The sequence below is a fragment of the Panthera pardus genome, unplaced genomic scaffold (assembly GCF_024362965.1).
Source record: "Panthera pardus isolate Hobbes unplaced genomic scaffold, ASM2436296v1 HiC_scaffold_24, whole genome shotgun sequence".
NCBI classification, from domain to species: domain Eukaryota; kingdom Metazoa; phylum Chordata; class Mammalia; order Carnivora; family Felidae; genus Panthera; species Panthera pardus.
This window is the reverse complement of record NW_026526810.1, coordinates 34,660,792-34,683,990: the sequence shown is the minus strand read 5'-3', so window position 1 is coordinate 34,683,990 and position 23,199 is coordinate 34,660,792. Positions and strand designations below refer to the sequence as shown.

The window sequence follows — 23,199 nt, the reverse complement described above, 5'->3', positions numbered from 1 at the left end:
GGTTAATAAATTTCTTTCCTGGGGTGCCTGGGTGGCTCAGTCAGTTAAGCGTTTGCCTTCAGCTCAGGTCACGGTTTGTGAGTTCAAGCCCCACATCAGTCTCTGAGCTCTCTGCTGTCAGCGCAGAGCCCACTTTGGATCCTCTATCTCCCTTTCTCTCTGCCCCTCCCCTGCATGCTCTCATTCTCTCTCTCTCTCTCTCTCTCTCTCTCTCTCTCGGTCTCAAAAATAAATAAATAAACTTAAAAAATAAAACATAAATTTCTTTCCCTTCCTGGTTTATTTGCTTATCATTTCTTTTAGCATCCTCCACCTTCTCACATATTTTTTCTTCTTGATAATGTATGTCTTCAGGGTGCCTGGGTGGCTCAGTTGGTTGAGCATCCGACTTTGGCTCAGATCACGATCTCACAGTTCACGGGTTCGAGCCCCACATCGGGCTCTATGCTGACAGCTCAGAGCCTGGAGCCTGCTTCGGATTCTGTGTCTCCCTCTCTCTGCCCCTCCCCCACTCATGCTCTGTCTCTCTTTGTCCCTCAAAAAAAAAACCATTAAAAAATTAATATATATGTATATATGTCTTCTAAAAACTCCTTTAATAAAAAAAAAATCTGTTGCTCATCACCTCTCCTAGTTTTTGTTTATCTGAAAACATTTTTAATTTGACTTTTGCTCTTGTTCTGAAAAGAAAGTTCAGTGCATAAAAGTCTATGTCTTTTAACCTTTATTTTTTATAGTGGGATGTATTTTAATAGCAAACTTACAGGAACAGCACAGAAGACAGACAACATTAGAAACATGTGCTTGCATGTAAGATACCTCACAAAGTATAGTGAATGGATGGAATCTACTGTATGATAAAAATGCTACAAATACCATTTAGTAGCTATCCATAAGAAATTTACTTGTGTTTGAAATAAATCCAGGGTCGCCTGGGTGGCTGTCGGCTAAGCATCCGACTTCAGCTCAGGTCATGATCCCGTGGTTCATGGGTTCGAGCCCCACATCGGGCTCTGGGCTGACAGCTCAGAGCCTGGAGCCTGCTTCCGATTCTCTCTACCCCTCCCCCACTTGTGCTCTGTCTCTCAAAAATAAATATTTAAAAGAAGAAAATAAATCCAAATGTTGGCGTTGTCCAGAAAAATGTAACAGTTTTATTTGTCATTGTTGTAAAGTTGAATTGCTCAGATGTGTTCACAGAAACATTTTGATTTGCATTAATGCTTTAAGTCCCTGCATTTGTATTAAAAATTCATGCATAAATGAAAATGGAAATACTGCCAGTGCCGGATTCCCACTTGCAGTCAGATACTTAGGTACCTTTTGACCCCATGGGGAAAAAAAATGTAATATTCAGAACTACCAATAACAAAAGAAGAGAATTTCTTTTTTTTTTTTTTTAAGAATGAAATGTTTTCCATCATAGTGGATTTTTTTTTAACGTTTATTTATTTTATTTTTGAGAGAGAGAGAGAGAAAGAGAGCGAGCAGGGGAGGGACAGAGAAAGAGGGAGAGTGAATCCCAAGCAGGCTCCTCACTGTCAGTGCAGAGCCAGATGTAGGACTCACACTCCTGAACCATGAGATCATGACCTGAGCAGAAATCAAGAGTCAGACACTTAACCAACTGAGCCACGCAGGCGCCCCATCATAGTGGAATCTTAATCACGTTCTCCACATATGCAGTGTGCCAGCTGGATGTCTTTGGGCATAACGGTTACATGTTTGGCATGGATAGCATGCAGGTGGTATCTTCAAAAAGGCCCATCAGATAGGCCTCACTCGCCTTCTGCAAAGCACCAATAGCTGCTCTCTGGAAGCACAGATCTGTTTTAAAGCCCTGAGCAATTTCTCGCACGAGCTGCTGGGAAGGAAGTTTGCGGGTGCGAAGTTCAGTGGACTTCTGATCACGGCTAATTTCCCAGAGGGCCGGTTACCAGGCCTGTAACGATGATGTTTCGGCACCCCTCCAGGAGAGGGCGCCCTCTTGCGAGTAGCTTTTGTAGCAGGTGGCTTCCTCTGGGCTTTACCCTTGGTGCATTCGCAGGGTCTGGTGGATCTGCTCTGTAGGAGCCGACGTCCGTGGACACCTCTTTATTTACCTACCCTTGTGCTTCGGGCGGAGCTCGGCGAGGCATTAGAAGCCATGGCAGCCTAACAGCGGCTGCAAACCTAGGTCTTTTCACTTCATTGAGATATAGTTTACATTCATAAAATTCACCCATGTTAAGTATGCAATTCAATGGTTTTTAACGAGTTTACCAAGTTTTGTAACCATCATCATAACTGAGTGTTAGAACTTCTATGTTACCCCAATAAGACCTTTTGTACTCTTGGGCCCAGGCAACCGCTAGTCTATTTTCCGTCTCCCACAATTTGCCTTTTACGGACATTTCACATGCATGGAATTATTTAACATGTGGTTTTTTCTGTGTGGCGTCTTCACTTCGCGTTCCACTTGGTTCTCCATTGTATGGATGCAGTTCATTTGGCGTATCCCTCCACTAATGGCCTGTTTCTCCTTTTGGCTGTTATGATTAAGGATGCTGTGAACACTTCATAAGTCTTTGCGTGGACACATGTTTTCATTTCTCTGAGAGTGGAAATGCTGGGTCATAGCGTAAATTTAAGTTTTTAGGAGACTGACACATCGTTTTCCGAAATAGCTTCCTGCCAGTAGTAATATTTGAGGATTTCGATTTCTCCACATACTTGTCAGCGTTTGTTATTATCTGTCTCTGGTGATAGCCGTGGTAGTAGGTGTGAAATGGTATCTTATTGTGGTTTTAGTTTGCGTTTCCCTAATGATTTTGAACAACTTTTCGTGTGCTCATTTGCTATGCGGTTCTCTTCTTTGGTGAAATGTCTGTCCAAATCCTTTGCCCACTTTTTAATTGGGTTGTTTATCTTATCAGTGACTTGAAAGGTTCTTTGTATATTCCAGATACACGTCTGTTGTGGACTGAATGTTTGTGTCCCCTGAAAATTCATACGTTGAAATCCCAACCCCCCACTGTGATGATATTAGTAAGTGGGACCTTTGGGAGGTAATAAGGCCGTGAGGGTAGAGTGCTGATGAATGGGATTAGTGCCCTTGTAAAAGAGACTCCAGACTGCTTTCTAGCCCTCTCTCTGCTATGTGAGGATACAAGAAACTAGCTGTCACCAGAATCGAACCATTCCGATCTTAGATTTCCAGCTTCCAGAACTTTGAGTATAAATTTCAGTTGTTTATAAGCCACCCAATCTATGGTACTTTGTTATAACAGCCCAAACTAAGACAAAGTCCTTTGTCAGATACGTGATTTGCAAGTATTTTTTTTTTCTCAGTCTGTGTCTTGCCTTTTACTGTGAGTATATGTGCCTTGGAACTTTGTGGAATTCACTGAGGCCTGAAGAGTCACTGCATCATTCCAGAAATGAATTGTGTTTGCTTCCGTCAGTCACCTGGGGCACTTGTGTGATCCAAAGTCGCACACACGTTTGCTTTCTAGACAACAGGAAAGGGGGGAGGGCAGGACATACTTCTTCACTTTCTGGGCAGATGAGGAAGCCAAACACCTACTCTCACTCACAATCCTGGAACTTAGTCATGTGGTCATGTACAGCCATGAGGAAGGCTGAGAAACATAGCGTTTACCTTGGTGGCTATGTGCCCGGCTAAAAATCCTACATAAAAGCGGTATCGTGCATTCCAGTAAATAATAGACTCACATTCGAACTCAAATCTGTAGGATTCCAAAGCCATGCCCTTTCCACTACGTTATGCTGCCTTCCTCGGAAGGAGCCAACAGGAAATTATTTTTTATAGATTCCTAAGAACCCTCAGGTCCCCCAGCCAGTAAATGGCAGAACAAGAGCCAGGACTTGAAAATGGGTCTTCTTCTCAGAGGATCATCTTCTCATTACTCCACACTGCTCTCTGGACTGTTCCTGGAAGGGGATTTGCAGGGTTATCTGGGTGACGTTGGATTCATTCTGTATTTTTCCACAGAACTAGTAATTGTCCTCCCACACTTCATCCCTTCTCCTCTTTCCAGACAACTCTGCCCTGCGGCCCAGCATTGGGAATTTTTCCGTCCTGCCTTGTGGCACTCATCCCAATTTTGTGGCTTCCCGAGCATCCTCTGAGCCGTGGGGCCAGGAGGCTGGGAGTCAGCCTAGAGCCTCCCTGCTAGGGACAATATTTGGAAATCGATGCCCCAATGGAATGTTCACGGCCACGGTCAGTCAGGAAATGCCACTGGCCTCGAGGCTGCACATAGAAGCATCTATTTTGGCCGAGAGGGTGACTGAATCTGAAAATTATTGTTTCTTTTTCTTTCCTTTGAAGATTTTTGCAGAAGTTTGAGAACCAGCTAAGTGGGAAAAATGTCTGATAATTTCTGTCCTGTTGACAGAGTTCCTGTTAGCTGTATATGCATGCTTCGAGTTCGTTCCGCTTCACTCTTTTGTCTTATGTATACCCTGTCAGGTCTGTTTCATGGGTGGTTGATGTCTCCCTAACCAGAGGTGACAAGCTCCTTTCAGGGCCAAGAAAAAACGGTTAGAGACGCTGCCTTCATGTGGGATAGCTGCCACGGAGAAAATGAAGCAATTTAAGCTGCTCGAAACCAAGGAAATCACTTTGCCTCTGTACAAAATAGACATCCGTGCCTTTTCTTCCCGCCTTCATTAGGTTATTAGCATATTCCTAAAATCTGAGGCCATAATGGCCTTGAATTGTCCCAGAAGGAAACTTGAAAATTTGAGGTTATTCATCTCTCACCAGGATACCAGAATCCATCCGCTAAGCCAGTTGCCAGCACTGGGGTTGGTGCTGTGGGTGGAAGCACAAAAGAATTAAAGGACTCTCTTCGGTCCAGCAAATATTTATGTGGCACCCACCGTGTGGCAGGTACCCTTCCAGGCACCATGAATAAAACAGCCATTCCCCTCCAGGGAAGCAATGCTTTCCTGTCAGAGTTGGTCATGCCAACACATATTTACAGTGAAATATGCTAATGCTCTCTGGAAGAATAAAATGCCCATTGGGGAAGCCATCTTCCTGAAGCCCCAAGAGGTCCAGAATCCAGAAAGAGCGTCCGTGGTCTGGGGAAAGCATTCAGAGTCCTTCACTGTGATTAAGTCCTGTGCTGGAGGAAGGGAGGGAGGGAGGGAGACACGTGTGGGAAAGCTGTGTGCTGGCTTGTCTCTGTGGCCTCTGAGGGCTCATTCTTGGCCTTTCTCTGCCCTGCTCTTGCCCTGGAAGCTGATGTCAGGGACTGTGTTACCTGGACTTTCACGCTCCTGCCTGCCAGCTGGGTTCAGCCAATAGGGGGGTCCCAGTAGAAGGTGAGATGGAACACGGAGAGTGAGGGTGGAATACTGATTCCTGCCACCCACCGGCTCCCTCCCTGCAGGCCATGGTGGCGGCCTACTGCATTCCTTCCCAGGCCACAGCTCCCACCGGGTGGCCTGTCCTCTGTGGCTACAGCTCTCTCCAGGTTCCAGTAACACTGCCCTTCCCTTTTAGCCTAGAAGTGGGAACATCTCTGTGGTGAAGCCTTGGATGCTGCAGTGTTGGTTCCCTTAATTTTACCAACCCTTCTGCAAACAGTCCCTTTATTAAACTCCTTTCCGTTGACCTTTATGAGGAGTCATCTGTTTCCTGCCAGAACCCCGGTGGACACTGCTAGGCTGGGTCAAATGTAAAGAACCGTCACACTCAGGAGTTGCTTTTGGTCTTGTTTTGTTTCACTGAGAGATCATTTAGGGGCTCCTGGGTGGTCCAGTTGGTTACGCGTCCAACTCTTGATTTCTTCTCAGGTCGTGGTCTCACAGTTCGTGGGACTGAGCCCCGTGTGGGGCTCTGCACTGGCAGGGCAGAGCCTCTTGGGATTCTCTGTGTCTCTGTCTCTCTCTCTCTCTCTTTCTGCCCCTCCCCGGATCATGCTTCCTCTCAAAATAAATAAATAGAACATTTAAAAGTAGGGGAGAGATTTCGTTTACGTACAACATTGTATAGGCTGACGGTGCACAAGGTATTAGTCTGATACGTTTATATATGCAGTGTGATATACTCTATCATGTCACATTATTGTTTCCCTTTTGTAGGGAAAATACATACTTTGTTTCTGTTTTACAACAGCTGTAGCAAGCTATTTTTTTTAACTCCTAAGATTATAAATTTAACCAGATTCAAAAGACCCTATATTGTACAATTCCATTGACATGAAATATCCAGAAAAGGTGAAATCTATGAGGCAGAAAAGCAGAGCAGCTGGTGCCTGGGGCTGGGGTACAAATGAGGAGTGACTACAAAGGTGCGTGAGGGACCGTTTCCTGGCGATGGATTGTGGTGATGGTCGCACAATTCTGTAAGTGTTTTAAAAATCACTGAATGGGACTGCCTGGGTGGCTCAGTCAGTTGAGCCCCGACTTAGGCTCAGGTGATGGTCTCGGGGTTTATGAGTTCAAGCCCTGCATCGGGCTTGCAGCTGTCAGCACAGAGCCCACTTTGGATCGTCTGTCCCCCTCTCTCTGCCCCTCCCCCGCTTGCTCGTGCATGTGCACTCTCTATCTCTCTCAAAACTAGATAAATATTTTTAAAAATCATTGAATGGTATACTTCACAGGGGTAAGTTTTATGACATATAAATTATACCTCAATAAAATTGATAAGGTTATAAACAAAACGTATCCACGATATATAAAGTTTGGAAAAGAGAGGAAGCGATCACCTGTAAACTCCACCCCCCTAACAGAACTATTATTATTTTTTCATCCTCCGTTCTAGTTATTTATTATCTGCAGTTGACAATTATGAACATAACATTAGCCAACAGTTACTGCAGGCTTCCCATGGCTCATGCCAGGTTAAACACAGAGCACGGGCCATCTCATTCAGTCCTCACAACATTTCAGGAGGAAGGTACTATTACCATCACATTCCATTAAGAAGAAACCTGAAGCTCAATTGCATAATGTGTAGAATCGTCAAATCACTATGTTGTAGACGCTGTATGTCAACTGTACTTCACTTAAAATAACAAAGTAAAAAGAAACTTGAAGCTCAAAGAGATTCACTGAATTGCTATGTAAACTTAATTTTCTACCTTATTACAGTTTTTTTTTTTTAGTGTTTATTTATTTTTGAGAGAAAGTGAATGGAGGAGGGGCGGTGGGGGTAAGGAAGGACAGAGAGAGAGGGAGACACAGAATCCGAAGCAGGCTCCAGGCTCCGAGCTGTCAGCACAGAGCCCGACGCAGAGCTCGAACTCACAAGCCATGAGCTCATGACCTGAGCCAAAGTCGGATGCTTAACCGACTGAACCACCCAGGTGCCCTGAGCCACCCAGGTGCCCAACCCTTGCTACAGTTGGGAATCTTTTTTTTTTTTTTCATAGTGTTCCAGAGTTGTTTATTGTTTTATTTTATTGACATATAGTTGGCATGCAATCCTATGTTAGTTTCAGGTGGCCAACATTCATTCAACATTTCTATATATTACAAAGTGATCACTACAGTCAATTTAGTTACCATCTACCCCCATACAGAGCTGTTATGTTATTAACCATACTCTCCATGTTACACGTTGTGTTGTGGTCTTGATTCTTTTAATGTCTGCAAAACAGTTTATTGGGTCAGTGTGCCACATAATACTTAACTCTTTCCTCTTCCGTAACACGTACGGTGTTCCATAAAAAATGTGATGAACTTCTTCATTAGAAAAAGCTTTATCTATATTGAACCTTATCTTCTTAGGATGCTTTTCAAGCAATTGCCCCCACTCCCCCCCCCCAAAAAAAAACAAAATAATTTTAAAATTTCTTGTAGTGAAATCAGTTTCCAAAGGGTTGGGATTGATATTCACCTCTATCCTCGTCAGCACTAGACATGCTAGGATTTTAATGTTCTGCTTCAGTTAGTGGATCTTGCCCTTATTTTAATTTCCATTCATTTCACTACTAGAAGGGTTGGGCTTTTTACCATACCAGTTGAATTTTCTCTGTTGTAACTTATCTATGATTTATGCCCCTTTATTTATTGGAATCTCATGGGTTTTCTTAGTAATGGGTATGAGTTCTATATAAATATATTAACCATTAATGTTTTATCTTAGCTGAAAATGTTTCCCCTTTTTGCCTATTTCTTTATTTTATAAAATACTTTACCTATTTTTACATATGGAAATTATTGTTCTTTCCCTTTGTGAATTTATCTGTAGCTTCTAGACTTCACGGACACCTCTATCCGAGGCTTTGACAACTTTCAGTTATATTTTCTCCTGACTTTCCTTAGTGCACTTTGTTTTAAATTTAAGAATAATCCATCACTGGGGCACCTGGGTGGCTCAGTCCGTTGGCTGACTCCTGATTTCTGGTCAGGTCATGATCTCATGGTTCATAGGATCGAGCCCTGCACTGACAGCGTAGAGCCTGCTTGGGATTCTCTCTCTCCTTCTGTCTCTCCCTCTCCCTCCCTCTCTCTCTCTCTCTGTGCTCCTCCCCCATGCTCGCTCACTCACTCGCTCTCTTTCAAAATAAATAAACTTAAAAAAAAAAGAATAATCCACCATTTATTTTTTAATTGAGGTATAATTGGCATACATTATATTAGTTTCAGGTGTACAACATAGTGATTCAATATTTGTGTATATAGTAGTCCCCCCCCATTATCTGTGGTTTTGCTTCTCATGGTTTCAGTTACCTGTGGTCAACCGTGGTCCAGAACATCTGATGTATCATTAGAAGGTCAGTGGTAGCCTAACACTGTGTCATGATGCACACACCATTCACCTCACTACATCTCATCATGTAGGCATTTTATCATCTCACATCATCACAAGGGTGAGTACAGTACAATAAGGTATTTTGAAAAAGAGAAACTACATCCATCGAATTTTCATTAGAGCATATTGTCATAATTGTTCTATTTTATTACTAGTTATTGCTGTTAATCTCTCACTATGCCTAATTTGTAAATTCAACTGTATCATAGCTATATATGTGTAGAAAAAAACTCAAGAGAGTTTGGTACTCTCTGTGGTTTCAGGCATCCACCAGGGGTCTTGGAACATATCCTCGCAGTAAGGAGACTACTGTTTTGTGAAATGATCGCCACAATATGTCTAGTTAACATTCAGGACCATACGTAGTTCCAGAATGTTTTTGCTTGTAACGAGAATTTTCGGTATCTACTCTCTTAGCAGCCTTCAAATATATAATAGGGCATTATTAATGGTAGTCCCCATGTTATACATTACAGTCCATGAACTTATTTATTTTATACCTGGAAGTTTGTACCTTTTCACCCCCTTCACCCATTTCACCACCCTCCTCCCCCTGCCTCTGGCCACCACCAATCTGTTCTCTGTATCTATGAGCTTGTCGTTGTCATTATCATTGCTGTTGTTGTTGGATAGTTGCACATGTAAGCAAGATCATAATGCTATTTGTCTTTCTGTTTGTCTGACTTATTTTATTTAGCTTAATGCCCACAAAGGTCCATCCTTGGTGTTGCAAATGGTGAGATTTCACTATTTTTTAATGACTGAATAATATTCCATTACATATATTATATATAATTATAGAACATGTATTAATATATATTATATATGTGTGTATATATTAATATATTATATGTATATATACACATACACACACACCACATTTTGTTTGTTCATTCATTCATTGGAGAAACTTAGGTTGTTTCCATAGTTTGGCTATTGTAAATAATGCTGCAGTGAACATAGAGGTAATATATCTTTTTGAGTTAATGTGTTACTTTTCTTTGCATAAATACCCAGCAGTGGAATTGCTGCATCCCATGATAGTTCTATTTGTAATTTTTTTAGAAACCTCCATACTGTTTCCCATGGTGGCTACGCCAGTTTACATTCCCACCAACTGAGCATGAAGGCTCCTTTTTCTCCATATCCTTACCAACACTTGTCATTTCTTGTCTTTTTAATACTAGCCATTCTGACCGGTGTAAGATGACGATACCTCATTGTGGTTTTCATTTGCATCTCCTTGATGGAAGCTCCTTTCATGTACTGTTGGCCATCTGTATGTCTTCTTTGGGAAAATGTCTATTCATATTCTCTGCTCACTTTTAGTCAGATTATTTTTCCCCTGCTATTGAGTTGTACGAGTTGTATCCTTATATATTTTGAATATTAGCCATTGATCAGATATATGTTAAATGTTTTCTCCCATTCAGTAGGTTGCCTTTTCATTTTGTTGATGGTTTCCTTTGATGTGCAGAAGTGTTTTAGTTTGATGTAGTCCCACTTGTATATTTTTGCCTTTGTTGCTTTTGCCTTTGGCGTCAAATCCAAAAAAATCACCACTCAGGATGATGTCGGAACTTATCACCTATGTTTTCTTCTAAGGGTTTTATGGTTTCAGGTCTTACATTCAAGTCTTTAGTCCATTTTGAGTCAAAATTTGTGTATGCTGTAAGACAGTGGTCCAGTTTCTTTGTTTTGCATGTGGATGTTCAGTTTCCCCAATATTGTGTATTGAAGACACTGGCTTTCACTCATTGTACATTCTTGGTGCCTTTGTCATAAATTAATTGACTGTATACACACGGGTTTATTTCAGGGCTTTCTCTTTTGTTTTTTCTTTTTAAGTTTATTTATTTATTTTGAGAGAGAGTGGGAGTGACAGTGTGGAAGGGACAGAGAGAGGGAATACCAATCGCATTGTCAATGTGAGCCCAATTGCAGGGGCGGTGGTGGGGGAGCTCTATGTTTTGGGGCTTTCTATTTGTTCCGTTCATCTATGTGTCTGTTTTTATGCCAATGTCATACTTTGCTGATATGGTAGCTTTGTAATGCAGTTTGAAATCAGGAAACATAATGCTTCCAGCTTTGTTGTTCTTGCTTAAGATTGCTTTGGCTATTCAGGGCCTTTTATGATTCTGTACAAAATTTAGGATTATTTGTTCTATTTCTATGAAAAATGCCATTAGAATTTTGGTAGGGATTGCATTGAATATATAGACTGCTTTGGTTAGTATGGACATTTTAACAATATTAATTCTTCAACGGGCATGCAATATCCATTTATTTGTGTTGTCTTCAATTTCTTTCCTCAGTGTCTTATAGTTTTCAGTGTATAGGTCTTTTATTCCTTGGTTAAATTTATTCCTGTGCGCTTTATTCTTTTTTAATACAACTGTAAATGGAATTGTTTTCCTAATTTCTTTTTCTGATAGTTTGTTACTAGTGTATAGAAATACAACAGATTTCTGTATTCTGATTTGGCATCCTGCAACTTTACTGAATTCATTTATTCTAACAGTTTTTTAATGGAGTCTTTAGGGTTTTCTATATGTATAATATCATGTCATCTGCAAATAGTGACAGTTTTACTTCTTCCTTTCCAATTTGAATGCCTTTTATTTCTTTTTCTTGCCTCATTGGGGTGGCTAGGATTTCCAATCCTTGCAGAATAGAAGTGGTAAGAGTGGGCATCTCTGTGTGGTTCCTGATGTTAGAGGAAGAGATCTGAGCTTTTCACCATTCAGTATGATGGTAACTGTGGGTTTGTCGTATATGGCCTTTATTATGTTGAGGTATACATATATTTTACTGTAGAGTTTGAGATATGAGTCTAAAAGACTTTTTCCCAAACTGCTACCCAACTTTTCCAGCGCTGAACGTTACTTCCTTTCCCCACTGTTTTTTTTGTGATACTGCCTTTATCATACATTACAGTGTTATATGAGAGTCTGTTTGCTTCAGAACCACATGGTCTTAATTATTGTTTGAATATATACCTTTGGATTTAGTAGGTCTAAGAAATTTCATCTGTTCATCCTGCTTGTATGGCATCCAAGTCAATAGCAGGAAATGTAGGTCTCCTGCTCAACCCAGGACACAGGGGAGGCTGTTGATAAACTTTGGGGGGCATGCTATGACCCTGGGGGTGACAGAGATACTCAAGGAAAAGCGTGAACAAGAGGCCTGGCCCTGAGATGTTCAGAACTAACGATAAGAGCCTCTCAAGACAGTGTCACCCAATCCCTTGGGTGATAGAGAAGAAAACCTAGGTGAGGCGATTAAGCCTTTTGTCTAAACTCACAGAGGCAGTTAGTGGCAGAGTGGGAACTAGATCTGGGCCTCTTGACCACCGGTCAGGGGCCCTCTAGTGTTCCCCAGGACAGAAGGGTTTGTGAGTGGGGGAGAGGGGCATGTGGGTGCAGTATATGAGTACCAGTTCACTAAAGCCTTTCACACCTGGTGTCTACACTTGATCCTCACCTCAATGATCTGTCAAGTCCTGTGCAGAGCCTCTTAACCAAACTCCCCTTAACCAGCTGGTCAGATTCAGCAGCCCCCACTCCCTGGCATAAATCTACCAACCGCTGCCCCCAGCTAGGAGCTTATCTGTGATACATCCCTATACTTCTGCTCCTATCAAATGTTTACCAAGAATCAATTATTTTTGTTCCCAAACCTGTTTATGCCACTTACACTTGACATTTTAATTGTGCAATTTAACCCAAAGAGAGGGGTATGAACAAAAGAAACTCATTGCTGTTTTATGACACACATGTTGCTTTGGGAAAACTTGACAAAGGTGAGTCACTAAAAATTCTTACGGAATAAAATGCAGACAAGATGACTGTAACACACACACACACACACACACACACACACACACACACACAGAGGAGGAGCTTTGTATAAACATGGAAGGATTCTGCACTCGCATTCTTTTGCAAGTAACTTAAGTTTCTCTTCTCTTTACAAAAACAGAACATGGAAATCATGAGCTTATATGAGACAGACAGGGAAAATTGTCATCTGAGGGCTCTTTTTTAAAAGAGAGGCCTTGGACTCACATCAAAATAAGATTATATGTGTCCTGTTTTATGATTTCCCGGAACAACCAAAATTTTTTATTAATCAACCAACTACCTGTCCCAATCACATCAGATAGAAGGCTTCCTTCCATTTGCTATTCCTATAAAATAATCCTCATTTTCAGAAGAGTTGTCTAGGCTTCCAGCACCATGGTCAGACTTTGAGAGGGAGACATGTGACTGTGACACTGGGCATAAGGCCACAGAAGCATTGGTGTCCAAATTCCAGCTCTACCCTAACCAACAGTGTGGCCTCGGGCAAATCATCTATGCCCTTTGAACTCAACTTTCTCATCTGCTAAACAATTTCTGTGTCTTGGGATTGCTGTCTACTTGAAAGGAAATGGTGTTGTTAGCACCCAGAATAGTGTCAGACCCATTTCTGAAGTGTGAGCTTCCTTTGCTGATGCTACATGGAGAAGTGGAAATGAAATGAGTGAGCCTCAGTGGGTGGATTGGATGTGAGTGGGCAAGAAGGATAGGTAGTATCCCTCCTCATTGTCAGATTCCAATTCACAGAATGAGGCCGTCTTTGGAGAGGGCACCTGGTAAGTGATTCAGCCAGGTGTATGTTCAGACCCTGTACCTGAGGGTCAAGACAAGAGGACCCTGGTAACAGATCATGCAGGACCACACAGGAGCCAACTAAAGGGGTAGTTTCTGGGTCCTGTAAGAAGGGAGCAGCTACCCAACTGGAATCAATTTTCTTTTTTGCTTTTAAGGTTTTTTTAAAAAAATGTTTATTTATTTTTGAGAGAGAGAGAAAGAGTGAACAGGGGAGGGGCAGAAAGAGAGGGAGACACAGAATCCGGAGCAGGCTCCAGGTCCTGAGCTGTCAGCACAGAACCCAACACGGGGCTCGAACCCACGAACTGTGAGATCATGACCTGAACCTAAGTCGGATGCTCAACTGACTGAGCCACACAGGCGCCCCAACAGGAATCCATTTTCAGAGGATGGTAACACCTGGCCGGTGTGCTTTGCAGTGCCTTGGAGGGCATTCTGAGTCCTGGGACCTAGAAGCTGTTTTCAGTGGAAGTCAGCATCCTGTGACTTCTCCAGCTGCTGGGCCAGGAACTGAGGTACTTATTGTCCTCAGCACTACAGGAAGCCCCACTTAGTTCCAGAACATCTCTCTTCCTCCCTCACCATCCCTCACATCCACTCACTCCCTTCCTCTCCCCCTTTCTCTGTCTCTCTGTCTCTGCCCCTCTCTCTCTCTCTCTCTCTCTCTCTCTTAGTGGCTGAGTCAGATGGAGGAGTCCTCACATTTCACCGGTTGGCAGTTTTTGCCCTTCCCAGGATACCCGTCTTCAGCCCATAAGTTGCAGAAAGAGCTCCTGCTAGCACGAGTTATTTTGGTTAGCTGAGTCACCACACCAGAAAACAAGATATGACCCCACCTTGCGTCTGGTCAAAGGGGCTAGAACCAGCTGGAACCACAAGATCTCCAAAAGCCCTAACTGAGGCATCACTCATTTGAGTCAAGGGCCCGGTCCCGGCCCTTGTGACCCAACCCCTAACTGGAAAGGGGCAGCCAACCCTCTGCCCTGGTGATGCGGATTCTCAGGGGTCATTGGCACCCATCCAGTGCAGCCCGTCTACAGCCACCAGGCTTTTATGTTCAGACCACTGCTCCCTGATGCTTCTGGTTCGTATTATTGTGAACGGTACCCTGGGTCTTGGCTGCCTGCCCCACTAGACCCTGTGTTCCCTTAGGTGAAGGACCACACCTGTTTTTGTCCCTCTAGAACAAATCACAGTGACTAGAACATAGTAGATGTTGGACAAACATTAGTTTTCTTCCCCTCATTGTTCCTCTGCAAGCAAGCCATCTGAATCTCAGCTCCTTCGCCTTCAAGAATCTCTCCTATCTAGAAGCACTTCTCATTTCCTCTGTGTAGCCAAGTCCACTGGGCCTGACTCTCCCAGTCCCCTAAGATTTCCGCCCTTCTGACCTCCTTCAGTATTTGCCGCCTTATACCTGCTGCCCTGCACTCCACTGTATCTCCTGAGATCCCAAGTAGAAGTGGTCCACACGTGGGCATAGGCATACTCTTTTGGGAAATCTCAAAGGAGTCCTCGATCCCCAAAAGGTTCAGAACCATGGGGGAGGGGATGAGGAGGCCCGGGAAGGCTTTGGACAGAGCAGCGCTTTAGTAAGACTGGCCTGGCAGTGGGCAGGTGGGCTCTCCTTGTCCCTTTTGTAATGTTCCCTTTTTGACTGGGGAAACTTTGGGAGAGGCTCCAGCATTGTGGCATTCAGTGTGTGTCTGCCCTTCCTGCGACAGCATTCAGATGCCATGAGTAATGGTGGCTATCAGAATAGCCACTCGCTAGGCTTGTCCTCTCTATAGTTTTCCCCTTTTTCATATTCTTCACATTTATAAAGCAGAAATCCTATTAGCTTGGCTGGAGTTGAAACTAGAGATGGAATGAATTACCCTGGTCTCATCTAAAATAGATAAGGAGGCTGAGTTTGGTGAGAGCTGTAGTCAGCCATTTGCATGGACACCACTCACAGCGGCAGGAAATGATACCCCCTTGTAAATAAATCACCCGCTGGCAGCCTCACCTTGGAATATTTATAAGGAAATGGACCTGGGAAGAAGAACGGTATGTCTAGGCTGCAAAAATTATTGGAAGAAGGGCTTTCTGGTATGTCTAGAAAAGTTAGATTCTTGGTTGCCTGTAGGAAGAAAGGAGAGAAAGAAAGGAAAGCTGACAATTCCATCAGGAGAAAAATGGTGTGTTGAATTTTTATTTCATTTTCAACAGTGTCCGGTCCTTGTGTGTGTCTGGGAGTATTTCTCGCTACAGGAGAGTGGAACTTAGTGGGGGAGTCTGATTCTCTCCCTTCCTAACCTCCGAGCTTTGGTAGGGTAACCGGGGGCAGGATTCCCCCAGATGTTGGAGGAGAATCCCCAAGTTTGCTCTCAAAAATACCAAAGCCCCGTCTGCGCTGTGGGCCACAGGGACACTGGGCTGGCCCCCCTTCTCTGGGTCTAATATTGAGGAAGCACCTTGGGTGAAAGGGAATCTGCCATTGAGAGGAGATACAATGGACGTGGTGAAGTATCAGTGTGCACTTATCTCGATGCAGAGCCAAACACTGCAAGGGGACCCCCAAGTTCAATGAGCACAGCGTAACCTTAGGTATGCCGCCTCCTCTGGGAGCACCTTCCCCACCTGCACCCCTCCAACTGAGCAGTTTGTCTCATCTATTAAACTCCTCCAGGGATGATGGGGAATCACATCCTTCCCCCGCCTCCACCAGGAAAGTCTCAGAGAACCCAGGAGAGGAGTGTGTTGGTTGAGGAGGTGCACTGAGAACCCAGGAGAGGAGTGTGTTGGTTGAGGAGGTGCACTGAGCAAGGAACAGGGAGCATTGAACTTTGTGGTCTTGAGCCATTGATTTTGAGCTCACCGAGTCCCCATAAGCAACAGCGGATTTAACAGCAATTCATGTATTCATGCATCCTTGAACCACATGCACCACTGTTCTAGGTATAGATGGTGGGGTCACAAGATGCAAAAGGCAAGAGCCCATGTCCCCTGGGAATCGGAAGTGTACAGGAAAGCTAACACAGAAGTTACAGTACTATAAAGTAAACTACTGCAGAGATACGTGGAAGGTTCTAGAGGGTTGGGGGGGTGCACATCACCTAGCCTAAGGGCAGGGGGTTATAACAGGGGGTAGCATCTGGGCTGGGTGCTAAAGGATGAGTAGAGATGAGCCAGGCCAAAGAGGAGTGACCTTCCAGGGAGAGGGACAGTGGAGAGACTCCCAGAGTGGGGAGACATCACGGTACATAGAAAAAAATGAGAGCATGTTGCTGTTGCCGATGGAAGTAGCAAGAAATGGCTGTAGAACAGTAGTCAGGAACAAAATATAAGGGATCTCAAACCTCAACCTAAGGAGCATGAATCCTGTAAATGATCGTGTTAGAATGTGACCCAGAGCCTGTCATTCCTCTGCTCATAGCTCTGCAGTGGCCTTCATGTTCCCCACGGTAAAAGCCAAGGTCCTTATAGTGGCCCACAGCTGACTCTCTGACCTCATCATTTTCTGTTGCCTCCGCCCTGCACTGCACACTCTGACAAGCTCTTCCTGAGCCCTCCAACAAGCCAGGAAACTCCTGCCCCAGGACCTTTGCACTGTCTATTCCTCTGCCCAAAACACTCTTCTCCCAGATACTTATGTGGCTCATTCTCTCACCTCCTCTAAGTCTTGTTGAAATGTTACCTCTTGGTGAAGCCTGCCCTGACCCTCCTTTCGAAACTGCCACACCCTCCTTCTCTCATTCCACACTCCTAAACCCCTGACCCTGTTTGATTTTGTTCTTCCAGAGCACTTATTAGGTCTCTCCGACTAGAATATAAACTGGACCAAGGCAGGGGTTTTTATCTACCTTCTTTATTGCTATATCCCTAGCAACTAGAGCCATGGCTAGCCCATAATGCTTTCAAAGAGTTCTTTTTTTTTTTTTTTTTTAACATTTTTAATGTTTACTTACTTTTGAGAGACAGAGACAGCGTGCAAGCAGGGGAGGGGCAGAGAGAGAGAGGGAGACACAGAGTCTGAGGCAGGCTCCAGGCTCTGAGCTGTCAGCATAGAGCTGGACTCAGGGCTTGAACCTATGAACGGGAACATCGTGACCTGAGCTGAAGTCAGACACTCAAGCTACTGAGCCACCCAGGTGCCCCAAGAGTATTTCTTTCTTTTTTTTTTAAGTTTATTTATTTATTTTGAGAGAGAGGAAGAGAGCATGAATGGGGAGGAGGCAGAGAGAGAGAGATAGATAGAGAGAGAGAGAGAGAGATAGATAGAGAGAGAGAGAGAGAGAGAGAGAGAGAGAGAACATCAAGCAGGCTCTGCACCTTCAGTGAAGAGCTCAATGCAGGGCTCAAACCCATGAACCTTGAGCTCATGACCTAAGGAGAAATAAATTGGTCGCTTAACCAACTGAGCCACCCAGGTGCCCCTCAAAGAGTATTTCTTAGTTAACAAGTGACTAAGCTAATGCCATGAACAGGCATTAGGCGAGGGGAGGGATGTACTCTAGCTACACAGCATAGACTCATGGCGGTTTTCCCTTTCCCCCTCTTTTTTTTTTTTTTTTTTTTTTAATTTTTTTTTTCAACGTTTTTTATTTATTTTTGGGACAGAGAGAGACAGACAGAGCATGAACGGGGGAGGGGCAGAGAGAGGGAGACACAGAATCGGAAACAGGCTCCAGGCTCCGAGCCATCAGCCCAGAGCCCGACGCGGGGCTCGAACTCACGGACCGCGAGATCGTGACCTGGCTGAAGTCGGACGCTTAACCGACTGCGCCACCCAGGCGCCCCTTTCCCCCTCTTTTTAACATGACCCACAGTAAACACATACTACATACACACAAATATACTTTAAAAAAAGTCTAACAGAAACAAAAGTTCCATGAAATAATAGTTACCCTTTTCACCTTTTACAATGCTCCATGATCTATTCTATTTGATCTATTCTATGGCTACTTTGTTTTAAAAAAAAATACATAATGTGGGGCACCTGGGTGGCTCAGTCGGTTAAGCATCTGACTTTGGCTCAGGTCATGATCTCGCGGTTTGTGGGTTTGAGCCCTGCGTTGGGCTCTGTGCTGACAGCTCAGAGCCTGGAGCCTGCTTTGGATTCTGTGTCTCTCACTGTCTCTGCCCCTCCCTCATGCTCTTTCTGTCTCTCTCTCTCTCTCTCTGTCTCAAAAGTAAATAAACATTAAAAAAAATTTTTTAAAACCATAATGATCCAAAACTATTAAATTTTTTCATATCCCACCAATAGGTGAAGGACCAGAATTGCAAAAATACTGCTCGAATATTCTGGAATTAGATCATGAGGATGGGTGTATAACTTTGGAAATATACCAGCAACAACTGTACACTTTAAAATGATCAAAATGAGGGGCGCCTGGGTGGCGCAGTCGGTTAAGCGTCCGACTTCAGCCAGGTCACAATCTCGCGGTCCGTGAGTTCGAGCCCCGCGTCAGGCTCTGGGCTGATGGCTCGGAGCCTGGAGCCTGTTTCCGATTCTGTGTCTCCCTCTCTCTCTGCCCCTCCCCCGTTCATGCTCTGTCTCTCTCTGTCCCAAAAATAAATAAAAAACGTTGAAAAAAAAAATTTAAAAAAAAAATAAAATGATCAAAATGATGGCTTTTATGTGATATAAATTTCATCTCAAAAAACCATTTCATTGATATGCAGGATTAATTTGAAACAGGCCAACCTGGAGACAGAAGACCAATTTTAGAAAATGATTGTAATAATCCCGGTAGGAGGTGATGAGTGGACAGAGATAGTCAAAATAGAGAAGGACAATTCCAGAACTATTTAGGAGGTTAAATTGGAAAGCACAGAAATAGGGAGAGTCAAGGAGGATTCTAGACTTCTGCCTCAGGTACTAGGAGATGATGGTGCTATCATTACAAATCAAGAGCACAGTCCATACACCTATTTAATAAATACCATATTTATTAAAAATAAATAACCTGTGTGTGTGTGTGTGTGTACTTGTACTTTGTTGATGCACAGAAAAGCTATAAGGCAGCACATCACCATTGGCCAAGCAGGGAAGCCTACAGTGTAGGACTAGAGGCGCACCAGCGTTCAGGGGGTGGGCAGAGGGAGAGGAAAGCAGGAAGGACGCCAGAGGGAAGTGATACAGAGAGCCCGGGAGTATGCCATGGCGTGGAAGGCAGAAGAGCAGAGACTTCTAGAAGGAAGGTGACCAGCCAAGACATCTAGAGATGTGGGTCCTGGAAAGTGAAGGGGGAGCAAAGACAGAGGAAGAAGGACAGGAGGCTGAAAGGTTAAGGTCCACCTGGGGAGTCTCAGTTTTTCAGGAACAGCTTCTCCAAGTGAGGTACACGTTCAAAACCAGCCATCCCTTGGACCGCGACAGGCCAGCTTACCCCTCACTCCCTCCTCCCTCCCTCCTCCCTCCCATTTGTGGCTTCCCTACATGGAGGTCCAAGTAGCCTCTGAAGGACACCCCTGAAGGAAATTTCCTGTTAATAAGATTCCTCCCTCTGGGCTAGGCAAAGAGCGGGCAGTTTTGACAACACTAAGGGCTGGACAGAAATAGGGTGGAAATAGGAAAATGGACAGTTCTCACTCTGAGGGAAAGAAACGCACAATTATTTGTTCACCTAGATCCAGTCCTCACTGGTAATAGGTCTTCCACCAGCCACCTAGAGATGTGGTCCGGCTCTAAGACCCCCACGTGAGGCCAGAGAGAGGCAGACTGCTGTCTGTGGCGGAGGGGCTGAGATCTTTCCAGAAAGGGGTTGATGTTGGACAGATTTCTTACATGCTGTCAGAGAAGTATGCAGCCTCTTCAGGATAACAAAGTAAATCCATCAAGGACTTCACAGAGACAGAGCTGGAAAATAGGGTGTGGACATGACCAGTGGCCTTGAATCACCGTGTAGCACTCACATCGAAGAACAGGACTGCACTGATCCCACAAAGGTTCATGAAGCTCTTGTCACCTGCAAAGCAAAATGCTCAGGTGTTGAGAAGGGTACAGACTGGGCCCCTCTTTGTCTGTACAGCGTCTTTAGGGAAGACAGAAGAAAACCCACCTTTTCCTCTGGGCCAATACAAGCCCTTGCCAGGGAGCACAGCTTGGTGAGCAACGTGCAGCCTTCATCAGATCCCAGTACCTCGCACCTCCAAGCTGGGGGCTCTTGTGCAGTGTCCAACCTGCACAAGCATACACGGCAGCCCCAGATACAGAGACGAAGATGGCAAAGCCTTCCACCCCCAGAAGCTCATAAATGGGTTGGCCAGCACACACACGTAACCAGCCAACTAACAGAAGCAGCCTCTGGGAAATGCTGAAACAGAAGTGCAAAGGATGGTGGGGGCTTCCTACAGAACGGAGAGATTCACTCTGTCAGGGAAATCGGAGAAGGCTTCCTGAGAAGATGGAATCTGAGCCAGGCCTTGAAATGTTGCCACACAGGGGAGTAGAGAAAGGAGGCACAGGATTTCAAGGTGTCTTCTGGGAAAGGGGCGTCGACTGTTACGGCCGTAGATGAAAGCCAGAGGATGGAGGAAGACAGCTGGGAGGATGTTATAAGAGATGAAAATAAAGGTCATATGGGGGAGAGCACTGAGGGACTTACTGAGGAATGTGAGCTTGGATGGAGCCGGAGGAATCTGGGGAGTGGAGATCCCCTCCAACCCCCTGTCCTGGGCCTTTGTCAGAAGCGGGGTTGTCTTGCAAGAGGAATTCACACTGTGGCCTTCCAAAGGGGGTCCCAGATGCTCTTCACAACAGCTGAGGGAGTCCCCGAGGCGGGCGTCAGCATGACCGCATCCCGCAGACATGACCGCATCCCGCAGAAGGGTGGTTGAGACATGTGTGCAGACGCATCACAGGACAGGGAGAGCCTGGGGAATGCCCATCCAGCTGCATCAGTTAGAGGTCATCTCAGACAGCCCTGCCCTTGTTCCTGTGGAAGAGGGGACACCCTGCCCTGCTTGGGGGCCCTAAGGAGGCCGTGCATTCCACCAGAAGGCCTCCTGGAGAGAGCTTGCCTTTCAGAATCCATAGTAGGGACTAAAGATCATGGCATCACCCGGTCCAGGTAAACCTGGGTACTATGCGCAGTCAGTCTTCTTGCCCTGGAATTCCTAAATCCAAGAGCCTGAGTCCTCCCCACTCCGTGCTCCTTCTGAGACAGACTGGCATTGCAGGGTGAAATCCCACGGCCAACCACTTTGTCCTTCTGAAAAGCCTCTTCCCTGACTTCTCCTACATGCTTGCTTCTCCAAGAATGGTCTGCAGCCCAGTAGCATCAGCATCACCTGGGACCCTTATGGACCCACAGAATTTTGGGCTCGGTCCCAGATTTACTGAGTCTGCATTTTTACAAAAGCCTCGGGGGATTTGTGTGGGCTTCGAAGTCTGAGAAGCTTGACCTACACCATTCGTTCCCGTTCATGACGTAGTTCCCTGACCCCCTTTGCTCAGTCTCCTTCCCTTGGCTCACGAAGCCTCTTTCGTTGTTGCTGCAGGGGAAGTGGGTGGTGCAAGCCCTCACACCCGCAAACACTTTAGCCCTAAGCTGATGTGTTACTAAGGCTCACACACCATTGGTCAGAACTGGTCATGTGACCCCATCTAACTTCGATGGGAGGAGGGGATGGCAGAGGGGGACCCTGCTGGGTCCTGGCCCGGAAGGAGGGGGCAGTTGGATTAAGGTGAGCGCTGGAAATCGCTGCCAACCATCCCCTACCTTTCTCCAGAGCTCTTATCATCGTTGACATACTGTGTATTTGCCTGTTTACCTATTTGGGGTTCTGCGCCCAACCATATAAGCTTTCTCAGGGCAGATAATTTGTTTTGTTCATTGCTGTACTGCCAGTACCTGGAACAGAATCTAGCACATAGTAAGCCCTCAACACATATTTGATACATGAATCACTGATAAAATGAACAAATGAATGGGCTGGATGGTATGTATATATGGGGGCCGGATGTGGGGGGCAGTGTTGTCGAGGAGGAGCCTGGCAATAAGAAGGGGTCATATCCCAAAAGGCATTATAAGCCATGTAAAGGAGGTTTTGCTCTATCCTGTGGGGTGTAGAGAACCACTGAGGGGATTTTAAAAGGGAGGTGATGTTCTGGAAAGTCACTCGGGATGCAGTTCAGAGGATGGATTGGAGTGCACCCCGCAGGATGGTGCATGGTGGTTTAAACCTAGATGGCAAAGTGCCTGAAGGAGGAGAAACGAGACTCGCTGAGACCTTGAATGTGGGTTTGAGAGGGGTGGAGGTGACTTTAAAGAGGTTGGCCTTGAGGGGCGCCTGGGTGGCTCAGTCGGTTAAGCGACTGACTTCAGCTCAGGTCATGATCTTGAGGTTTGTGGGTTCGAGCCCTGCATTGGGCTCTGTGCTGACAGCTCAGAGCCTGGAGCCTGCTTCGGATTCTGTGTCTCCTTCTCTCCCTGCCCCTCCCCCACTCACACACACTCTCTCTTTCAAAAATAAATAAACATTAAGAAAAAATTTTTTAATTTAAAAACAAAGGGGGGTTTGGCTTGAGGTAACTAGAAGGATGGAGTCCCTTTATTCATCCTCAGGTGAGGAGGCCTGAGCACAGGAGCAGATCCGGGGAAGCTGGTGATGAGGGCTTCATCTGAAACACGTGAACGTTAACATGCCTATTCAACATGCCCCTGCTTTGCTGAACTCCCCACATATGTGATGCTTTTCCTTGCCACTGAAATTTTGCGCACACCATTTCTGCCCATGAATAGGGTGCCTTCTGTCCCAACCGCTCCTCGCTCTGACCTC

At 45.0% G+C, this 23,199-nt stretch overlaps 1 pseudogene; it reads right to left on the bottom strand.

The window, feature by feature from the left end:
• Positions 1-1,661: 1,661 nt before the first annotated feature.
• LOC109262573 (histone H3.3C-like) lies at positions 1,662-22,161 on the bottom strand (annotated as a pseudogene).
• Positions 22,162-23,199: the final 1,038 nt, after the last annotated feature.